This window comes from Bombina bombina, chromosome 3, assembly GCF_027579735.1.
Source record: "Bombina bombina isolate aBomBom1 chromosome 3, aBomBom1.pri, whole genome shotgun sequence".
Classification (NCBI taxonomy): domain Eukaryota; kingdom Metazoa; phylum Chordata; class Amphibia; order Anura; family Bombinatoridae; genus Bombina; species Bombina bombina.
In genome coordinates, this window is record NC_069501.1 from 107,880,934 (window position 1) to 107,893,085 (window position 12,152).

The window sequence follows — 12,152 nt, forward strand, 5'->3', positions numbered from 1 at the left end:
GATGTGTAACAGATTTGCGGTCAGAGTTAGAAAAAGTGTGTTTTTTTTCATCATATTTTATAATTTTTTATAGTAAATTATAAGATATGATGAAAATAGTGGTATCTTTAGAAAGTCCATTTAATGGCGAGAAAAATATATAATATATATAAAATGTGTGGGTAAGTAAATGAGTAAGAGGAAAATGACAGCTAAACACAAACACCGCAGAAATGTAAAAATAGCCCTGGTCCCAAACGGTCAGAAAATTGAAAAGTGCTTTGGTCACTATAAGGGGTTAAGTTAGTATTTTTATATTTTGGTAATTTTGAATTAAATGTTTAGGGAAGATAGTCTTTTTTTAATTTGGGTTACCTTAGGGGGTATTAGGTTAGGGGGCTTAGTGATTAGATTAATACTTTGCGTTGTGGCGGTTGGCGGATTAGGGGTTAAAAGTGTTAATAGGTAGATTGTGTTGTGGGGGGTTGGCGGATTAGGGGTTAATAGTGTAATTAGATACTTTGCGTTGTGGGTGAGTGGCAGATTAGGGGTTAATAACTTTATTAGTTATTGCGGTGGGGGATGGCGGTTGAGAGGTACATATTGCGCATGCGTTAGGTGTTATAGATTTATTAGTTATTGCGGTGGGGGGATAGCGGTATAGTGGCACATATTGCACATGCGTTAGGTGTTTGTTAAGACTTCCAGGGAGTTACGGTGCTCATATACTCAGCGCAAGGATTGCTGCGCCTGCCTATGTGTGGCGAGGTGAATATGCAGTAAAATTTCTCCATTTTCGCTGCGTAAGTCCTTGCGCTGAATATGTGATACCGACTTGCGAGGCTGGTTCTATGTTAGTTTATGGGAGTAAAAACAGCGGCCGACAGGTAAAATATACGTGCCGTATATGTGATCGCTACATCTGTATAAAAATAGCCGATGCAAGCGACGCCACATATGTGATTGGGCCCCTTGTGTTTACTTTCCTATACTGTCTCAGAATATTTACTTTATCTTGAAAATGTAAGTATTTTATCATGACTATGCGTGGCCTAGTATTTCCATCGGTAAATGTCTTAATAGTTCCTGTTCTATGTTCTCTCTACAGGGATTTTAGCAGTTAAAGGTTGCACGCCCAACATCTGTGGTAAAGTTTTTAAGGCAATCTTAAGTAGGTCTGCAAATTCACTGTTCTCAGGCAGCCCCCCTATTCTAATGTTATTTCGATGGGATCTATCTTCCAGATCTTCTACATTGTAACAAATTTTATCTTATCTGCATGATTCTTGTACGTAGATTCATGTAAAATACAATGATCCTCTAATTCTGAGACCTAGGATTCTACCTCTGCTATCCTACCTGAGAACTGTCTAAATTCAGTTGTTAGACCTACTATTTCTTTTTTAACAGAATCATTCAGCTAGATTACGAGTTTTGAGCGCTATAGGGAAATTAACCGACCGCCACAAAAGCAGTGGTATTTCACCTCCCTATAGCGCTGCTATTACAGGTTTTCTAAAACCCGGCTTGTACGGGCGATATGGTTGCGTTGAGCTCCATACCTCACCTAAATACAAGCGGTGTTTTGACGTGCTCGTGCACGATTTCCCCATAGACATCAATGGGGACAGTCGGCTAAAAAAAACAAAAAACACCTGCGATCGCGGAAACAAAAGCTCCGTAACACAGCCCCTTTGATGTCTATGGGGGAAAGAAATAGTTATGTTTAAACTTAACACCCTAACATAAAAAAACACGTCTAAACACCACTAATTTGCTGCCCCTAACATCGCCGCCACCTACATTACAGTTATTAACCCCTAATCTGACGCCCCTGATATCGCCATCACCTACATAGTTATTAACCTCTAATCTGCTGCCCCTAACATCGCCGCCACCTACATTACAGTTATTAACCCCTAATCTGCTGGCCCGAACATCGCCACCACCTACCTACACTTATTAGCCCCTAATCTGCCGCCCCCAATGTCGACGCCACTATACTAAAGTTATTAACCCCTAAACCTCTGGCCTCACACATCACTAACACTACATAAATATATTAACCCCTAAACCTAACCCTAACGTAACCCTAAGCAGAAGTCTAACCCTAATGTAACCCTGAACCTAACCCTAACACCCCCTAACTTAAATATAATTAAAATAAATCTAAATCAAACGTACAATTATTACCTAAATAACCTATTTCAAACTAAATACATACTTACCTGTAAAATAAAACCTTAGCTAGCTTCAAAATAACTAATAGTTACATTGTAGCTAGCTTAGGTTTTATTTTTATTTCACAGGTAAGTGTATTTATTTTAACTAGGTAGACTAGTTAGTAAATAGTTATTAACTATTTACTAACTACCTAGTTAAAATAAATACAAAGTTACCTGTAAAATAAAACCTAACCTGCCTTACACTAAAAACTAACATTACAATAAAATAAAAAAATTAAATTACAAATACAATTATCTAAAATTACAAACAAAAATAAACACTAAATTACACAAAATAAAAAATGAAATTATCAAAAATAAAAACGAATTACTCCTAATCTAATAGCCCTATCAAAATAAAAAAGCCCCCCCAAAATAAAAAAACCTAGCCTACACTAAACTGCCAATAGCCCTTTTGCGGGGCATTGCCCCAAAGAAATCAGCTCTTTTACCTGTAAAAAAAAATACAAACAACCCCCAACAGTAAAACCCACCACCCACACAACCAAACCCCCCAAATAAAAACCTAGGATTGAGCTTGCATTCTATTGGCCATTCCAATCAGCTAATAGAATGCGAGGTCAATCCTATTGGCTGATTGGATCAGCCAATAGGATGAAAGCTCAATACTATTGGCTGATTGCAACAGCCAATAGGATTTTTTCACCTTTAATTCCTATTGGCCAATCAGAATGTAAGGGACGCCATTTTGGATGACATCACTTAAAGGGAAACTTCATTCTACAGCAACCATCGGAAAAAGAGGATGCTCCGTGCCTGATGTCTTGAAGATGGACCCGCTCCGCATGGATGAAGATAGAAGATGCTGTCTGGCTTAAGACTTCTGCCCGCTTGGATAAAGACTTCTGCCCGCTTGGATGAAGACATCTGCCGGCTTCGATGAGGACTTCTGCCGGTTGGATGAGGGTGGATGTCCGGTCTTCGAAAACTGTAAGTGGATCGTTGGGGGTTAGTGTTAGGTTTTTTTAAGGGTTTATTGGGTGGGTTTTATTTTTAGAGTAGGGTTTTGGGCAATGTAAAAGAGCTAAATGCCCTTTTAAGGGCAATGCCCATCCAAATGCCCTTTTCAGGGCAATGGTTTGCTTAGGTTTATTTAGATAGGTTTTTATTTGGGGGGTTTGGTTGTGTGGGTGGTGGGTTTTACTGTTGGGGGGTTGTTTGTATTTTTTTCTATAGGTAAAAGAGCTGATTTTTTGGGGGCAATGCCCCGCAAAAGGCCCTTTTAAGGGCTATTGGCAGTTTAGTGTAGGCTAGGGTTTTTTTTTTATTTTGGGGTTTTTATTTTTTATTTTTATAGGGCTATTAGATTAGGAGTAATTTGTTTTTATTTTGGATAATTTAGTTTTTTATTTTGTGTATTTTTTTTTTTTTTATTATTGAGATAATTGTATTTGATTAATTTAATATTTTGTATTTTATTGTAATGTTAGTTTTTAGTGTAAGGCAGGTTAGGTTTTATTTGACAGGTAACTTTGTATTTATTTTAACTAGGTAGTTAGTAAATAGTTAATAACTATTTACTAACTAGTCTACCTAGTTAAAATAAATACAAACTTACCTGTGAAATAAAAATAAAACCTAAGCTAGCTACAATGTAACTATTAGTTATTTTGTAGCTAGCTTAGGTTTTATTTTACAGGTAAGTATGTGTAAGGATTCTGTCTCATCTTTTCCTTCTCACCAGTAGTCACATGATGAGTTTAGTCACTACCTCTATTTAAGGTTTCACCACACCTTAAACAGGTGCTTAGTTATTGTGCTTCCAAGCTGAACTCAGCCACGCCAGTGTGTCTCCTGACTCACTACTACTTTTGGATTATAATCTGATTATCTTGTTTGCCAGGATTAACCTGTTCATCAACTAATTCACCAGAACTCGGGACTGTTGGACGCAAACCCCTTGCTGAACTCATCTCATCGGAGCAAAGTAAAGATCAGCTGTTTACACAGCTTGCTGGACTCATTTCATCCTTACAAAGTAACGATCTGCTGATTACTGCACAGCAAGCTCTAACTAAATCCGTTTAGCTTTGAATGACATACTTACTGAAGGTTTAGTGACTTGAGCTTTACCGATTCAGTCTAGCTGAACTGTTCCTGTTCACGGAGCTACGACACACCCCTAAGCAGAAGCTTCACCTCATTCGCTACTGCAATACACATCCCCGCCACGTCACTCACAGCGGAGCATCGGATCTTTCTCGCTCTGATTCATTCACACAGCTGAATAGTTACAAGCATCACGGAACTCTGGAGTACTCTATCGCTGCCAACCGAGCTCTCTGCTACAGCAGCAGCATCCAACACTGTCTTCCTCTCTCACGGAGTAACTGTAAGGTTGAATAGGCAAGGTTCATCTGCCAAGCTTGATGCTACTTCCTTCAGCACACAGCAGTATAAGTCCTGAACCCATTATTATGGTTGATAAACATATGCTTGTATCTATGTTGCAACACATTAGATTTATTTGATTGCAACATTACATATATACGTCTTTAGTAATTTCACTGAAGCAACTCTGGACTAAATTAAGTGATAGTTCATTAGCTAAAGTGATACATTTGCAAATATTTATAGAAAGTCTGCATTTGAGATCCTCATTATTAGCAATGTCTTAAAGAATAACTAAGCCTAAAAAAGAAAATGGATCCAGCAAACCAGCTCCAAATTGTATACAACCTCTCACAACGAGGGGATCAACTCAGCCAAGGACTGAGGGATTTACAAGTGGAAAACGAGACACTTAGAAAGGTCATTAGGTACACTGTGACTACTAAATGATCCTCAAGTGATCATACCCCAAAACCACACATCTCCCCCCCAGATTTGTTCTTTGGAGATTGGAGTCTGTATCGGCAATTGAAAAACGCCTGCCTTCTGATATTAAACCTAAGACCTACCCCAACGATAAGATCAAGCTTTTAACCTTGATATCCTTCCTTAGAGGTGAACCCAGGATTTGGGCAGACACCCTCTATGAAACGGACAACCCTATCCTATCCTCTCTGAATTCATTCCTCACAGTAATGGATGAATTTTACTCTGATTCAAACCTACAACTTACTGCTGAAGGAAAGATGAGAAAATTGAAACAAGGAACCCGTCCTGTTGAAGTGTACATAACGGAATTCAAACAGTACGTGACTCTCAATGGAATACCATTGCATTAAAAAAATCAGTTCAGGCTTGGACTTTCAGAAGCAGTAAAGGACGAACTTGCCCGAACAGACCTACCTGATTCACTAGAAGCCCTAATGAGGTTGGCTATGCAAGTAGATAGGAGACTCCGTGAGAGGAACTCTGAACGCCATTACAATGAATCCGGATACAACAAACCTGGGAACCCTACTCACCTCTCAAACCCCCCTTCTCCATCATCTAAAGCCATGAAGCTATGGATATAGGCTTCATTCGAGGACCTTTAACCACCGAGGAACGTCTTAGAAGGAAAACCAAGGGGTTATGTATGTACTGTGGCAAACCAGCTCACACAGTCAGAGACTGTCCTATTCTGGAAAAGAACAAGAACAGTAAGTCCCCATCTAATGTGACTTCTCTCATTGTCCATGATAAGCCTGTTCATTGTACTTTATCTCTCTCATTACAGTGAGAACGAAAACGTATGATGAGAGAGGCCATCATTGATACTGGGGCACATGGAAATTACATTGATAAATCAGTTGTTATTGACAATAAAATTCCGCTAATGCAAAAGAAAACTCCTGTGTCTATTCATGTTGTAGATGGTTCTGAGATATCCTCTGGTCCAATCACTCACCACACCATACCTATTCTAGTAACATCCTCTGAATCACACCAAGAATACATCTGTTTTGATGCAATTCTCTCTCCTCTTATCCCAATCATTCTTGGTCTAAAGTGGTTACAACTACATGAACCCATGGCAGATTGGAAAACCTTACATTTCACTCTAAACTCTCCTTACTGTCAACAAACTTGTTATAACCACACTCCTTTGCTACAGATCTCTGATCTACCTAAAGAACAACCATCAATTCCGGAGGCTTACTCCAAATTTTCTGAAGTTTTCAGTAGGAAGGAAGCAGAGAGTTTACTGCCTTATCGTTCTTACGATTGCCCAATTGAGCTTAAACCAGGCACCTCTCCTCCCTGTGGACACCTCTACCCATTGTGCCAACCTGAACTGGACCACTTAAAGACGTATTTGGAGGATAACTTGAGGAAAGGGTTCATTCGACCCTCTGTCTCTTCAGCTGGAGCCGGAATCTTCTTTGTTAAAAATAAGGATCGTTCTCTACGACCAATTATAGATTTCAGGGAATTGAACAAAATAACAATCAAGAATAGGTACCCTTTGCCCCTGATCCCCGAATTGATTGAACGCCTTTACGATTCCAAGATTTTCACGAAATTGGACCTAAGGGGAGCTTATAATTTGGTATGTATCAGAGAGGGAGACGAGTAGCTCACCGCTTTTAGGACTAGGTACGGATTATATGAATATCTGGTTATGCCTTTTGGGTTAACCAACGCTCCCGCCACCTTCCAGTTCTTCATCAATGATATTTTTTGAGACTTGTTGGATACCTGTGTAGTCGTTTATTTAGACGACATCTTAGTTCACTCAACTAACTTGGAAGAACATGTCAAACATGTAAGTTGGGTTTTGTCGAGATTCCAAGCCCATTGGCTCTACGCAAAACCAGAAAAGTGTGTCTTCCATACCGAAGAAATTTCATTTCTTGGATATTACATTAGCCCCAGAGGGATCCAGATGCAGGAGAACAAGGTAGAGGCTGTCAAACTCTGGCCGCAACCTACAAACAGGAAGGAGTTACAGCGTTTTCTTGGCTTCAGTAACTACTACAGGAAATTCATAAGAAATTTCTCCAAGATAGCTAAACCCCTCACCAGACTCACTAGTTCCAGCATACCCTTTCAATGGAACACTCAAGCTACCGAAGCATTCAATTTCTTAAAGAATTCTTTCTCATCTGCTCCCATTCTGCGGTTCCCAGACCCCACACTACAATATATCCTAGAAGTTGACTCCTCTGACTACGCTCTGGGTGTGGTCCTCTCCTAAAGAAAGAACGTAATGGAACCTCTCCATCCAGTAGCATTTTATTCTAAGATTATGTCTACACCTGAGATTAATTATCCCATTGGGGAGAAAGAGCTTCTGGCAATTAACTGCTTTTGAGCATTGGAGGCATTTGTTAGAAGGTACAGATCTGCCAATCATCATCTATACAGACCATCGTAACCTTGAATTCCTTCAAAAAAACAAGACCCTATCGGGTAGACAAGTGAGATGGAGCCTCTATTTCAGCCGATTTAACTACCATATTATTTACAGGACCCCTAATCGTTCAAGCACCTACTTCGATCATCCCCCCGAATTTCCTAGGGTTGTTACCTGTCTTCACCACACGCGTACAAGCAGCATTACGCACTGACAAGGAGATACCATTACGTCATCCGAAATATGACAAAAATCTATATTACTATGGTTCCAAGTTATATATTCCAGAACCACTCAGAGTTGATGTGATCAAACAGCACCATGACCCTCCTCTTTTAGGCCATCCTGGCGTCAAGAGAACAAAGGATCTGCTCAATAGAGGTTACTGGTGGCCCAACATGGAAACTACTATAAAGGATTACAGTATATCCGAGATTGCACCCTATGCATAACCTCAAAGACTGAAAAGAAACCACCATATGGACTCCTTATGCCCATGCAAATCCCAGAAAGACCTTGGACTCATTTAGGAATGGACTTTATAGTAGAACTACCATTAAGCTCAGGGCAAAACACCATCATCTTCGTCGTAACTGACATTCTCACTAAGATGGCTCACTTCATCCCTTTTCATAAGCTGCCCACATCTGCAGAGATAGCTCAACTCTTCTTAGATTCTGTTGTCCGTTACCACGGACTCCCCTCCATTATAACCACAGATAGGGGTAGCCAGTTTACCTCCCGTTTCTGGAAACATCTTACCGAAGTGTTACAAATTGAAGTTTTACAAATTGACCATCGATTAAGCACCTCGTATCACCCTCAAACTAACGGCCAATCAGAAAGACTGAACCAATGGCTAGAATAATATCTACGGTGTTACTGTGCTTACCATCAGAATGATTGGCTACATTATTTATCTATGGCAGAATTTGCCTACAATAATACGCTAAAAAACGTATCCTCCAACTTGACGCCGTTTTATGCTAACTTTGCCTATCACCCGAGATTTTCATTAATGAACACCGATTCAGTAAACTCACCCACTGTTGATGAACTAACTCAAAAACTTACCGAAAACTTCCAGGTGTTACATAAAAACATCCAACATGCTCAAGGTATCCAGAAGCGGTACTACGACCTACGAAGAAGACCGTCACCTCAATATTCTATAGGCGACAAGGTCTGGCTATCGACTAAAAATCTCAAGTTGCAAATACCTAGCAAAATGTTAGCTGGATTGTTCATTGGACCGTTCAGCATTATTCGTATCATCAATGCTAACGCAGCCACACTTGATCTTCTGCCATCTCTAGGAATCCACCCTTCTTTTCATGTTTCACTGTTAAAACCAGCTACTAACTATGATTCACAGAAGGTGGTTCTTCCACCTGCACCTATGCTCTTAGATGCGGATACCTATGAGGTTCGAGATCTTCTGGATTCTAGACTCCTCAATGGCGAATTGCAGTATCTGGTCCGCTGGAAGGGTTATTCCCCCGAGGATGACACCTGAGAACCGTACACTCATATAAATGCCCCTAGACTCGTCTCGCGTTTCCACAGACGTTACCCTCATAGACCTAAACATCAAGCCGATGGTCGGCTTGTTTGAGGGGGGGCATCTGTAAGGATTCCGTCTCATCTTTTCCTTCTCACCAGTAGTCACATGATGAGTTTAGTCACTACCTCTATTTAAGGTTTCACCACACCTTAAACAGGTGCTTAGTTATTGTGCTTCCAAGCTGAACTCAGCCACGCCAGTGTGTCTCCTGACTCACTACTACTTTTGGATTATAATCTGATTATCTTGTTTGCCAGAATTAACCTGTTCATCAACTAATTCACCAGAACTCGGGACTGTTGCACGCAAACCCCTTGCTGAACTCCTCTCATCGGAGCAAAGTAAAGATCAGCTGTTTACACAGCTTGCTGGACTCATTTCATCCTTACAAAGTAATGATCTGCTTATTACTGCACAGCAAGCTCTAACTAAATCCGTTTAGCTTTGAATGACATACTTACTGAAGGTTTAGTGACTTGAGCTTTACCGATTCAGTCTAGCTGAAGCGTTCCTGTTCATGGAGCTACGACACACCCCTAAGCAGAAGCTTCACCTCATTCGCTACTGCGATACACCCCCCCGCAACGTCACTCAAAGCGGAGCATCGGATCTATCTCGCTCTGATTCATTCACACAGCTGAATAGTTACAAGCAGCACAGAACTACGGAGTACTCTCTCGCTGCCAACTGAGATCTCTGCTACAGCAGCAGCATCCAACACTGTCTTCCTCTCTCACGGAGTAACTGTAAGGTTGAATAGGCAAGGTTCATCTGCCAAGCTTGATGCTACTTCCTTCCAGCACACAGCAGTATAAGTCCTGAAACCATTATTGTGGTTGATAAACATATGCTTGTATCTATGTTGCAACACATTAGATTTATTTGATTGCAACATTACATATATATACGTCTTTAGTAATTTCACTGAAGCAACTCTGGACTAAATTAAGTGATAGTTCATTAGCTAAAGTGATACATTTGCAAATATTTACAGAAAGTCTGCAGTTGAGATCCTCATTATTAGCAATCTCTTACAGTATGTATTTAGTTTTAAATAGGAATTATTTAGGTAATAATTGTAAGTTTTATTTAGATTTATTTTAATTATATTTAAGTTAGGGGGTGTTAGGGTTACGTTAGGGTTAGGTTTAGAGGTTAATATATTTATGTAGTGATGCGGGAGGGCGGAGGTTTAGGAGTTAATAAATTTATTATAGTAGCGGTGTGGGAGCGGACGGCAGATTAGGGGTTAATAATCTTTAAATAGTGTTTGCGATGCGGGAGGACGGTGGTTTAGGGGTTAATAAGTGTATTATAGTGGCGACGATGTCGGGGAGTGGCGGAATAGGGGTTAATAAATTTTTTAAGTGGCGGCGATGTCCGTAGCGGCAGATTAGGGGTTAATAAATTTATTATAGTGTTTGCGATGCGGGGGGGCCTCGGTTTAGGGGTTAATAGGTAGTTTATGGGTGTTAGTGTACTTTTTAACACTTCTGTTATGAGTTTTATGCTACAGCTTTGTAACATAAAACTCATAACTACTGAGTTTAGATGGCGGTACAGATCTTGTCGGTTATAGAGTGTACCGCTTACTTTTTGGCCTCCCAGGCAAACTCGTAATACTGGCGCTATGAAAGTCCCATTGAAAAAGGACTTTTTCAAAAGTGCGGTACTGACATTGCGTGACGGCCAAAAAGGTGTGCGGTACACCTATACCTACAAGACTTGTAATAGCGGCGTTAGGAAAAAGCATTGTTATGAAGCATAACAATGCTTTTTCACTCATAACGCCAAACTCGTAATCTAGCTGAATCTGAGGTAGTAACAGCTCCGCTAACTGGTTATACATAGATTGTATTTCTGGATTATGTGTGGAAGTAGATTGAATTTCCAAATAGCTATCTGAACATATATCCAGGCCCATTTTTGTTTGTTTTTTATCTTGTTTTGCTGGTGTAGCTGGCGATCTTGTTTTAGTATTAGTGCTATATTTTTTCATCTGGTGAAGTGAAGATTACTTAATGTTGTGAAAATAAGGCAGTTTGTGCGTCAAAGAGAAACACTAAAGACCATATAAAAAATAGTGAGATATTTCCTTATATATTTTCCTTTTTTTTTTTTTTTTTTTTACACATTTTTGTATATTCTAAATGGCTATTGACTAGTATAGACTGCTCGCCTGGTTTGCCTTTTGATTGGCATACAATACACTTAGCTCTCCCCCTGTATCTCACTTATGATCTAGCACAGACGCTTATTCACCTTAAAGGGACAGTGTACTATAAAATTTATTTTCCCTTAATGTGTTTCCAATTACTTTTTTTTATCAGCTGTAGAGTATAAAATGTATGAGATTTGCTTGTTAAGGCTTATTTTGTGTATATGAATGAGCTGATTTTGTGTTTTGAAGCCACAAATTAATAAAATGGGTTGAGCTTGTAGGTATAATCAGATCTCATCACTTTATCACATTTGTACATATACATTCTTATTTATCTTATATCTGTCTATAAACCAAAGACCAATACTTGGAGAGAACAATGGAAAATTAACATTTTATTACCTTATCTTTTCTATACCCCACTGGGAGTGTAATTTCTTCTACTGGCTGTGTTTACACAGCTTGGCTTTAAGGCCAAATACTTTCAGGATAGGTTGGAATACCACAACTATTTAAAATGCCAATATAAGGGCAATGGAAATACTTGTTAACAATGTAATGCACTTCTGCAGGTAAAGTGGATCATTGGGAACAAATTAAAGGGGAGAACATTTTTGAGTAAACTGTCCCTTTAAACCTTTTTTTTAGACTTTAGCCTTCAATTTTGTTTTTTTTGTGGGGAGGGGATTTTAGCATAGATTTGTTTTATGGATAGGGTAGAGATATGGAGCAATCTGGTGGCAAAAGAGCTACAATCACTTCAACCAGGGCACTGCCCAAATTTATTTTATAATTCAGATAGAGCTTACAATTTTAAACAACTTTCAGATTTAATTCTATTATCAAATTACCTTTATTCTATTGGAATACTTTGTTAAAGGAGCAGCAATGCACTACTGGGAGCAAGATATATATATTGGGTGAGCCAGTGACAAGAGGCGCATATGTGTAGCAGCTAGCTCCCAGTAGTACATT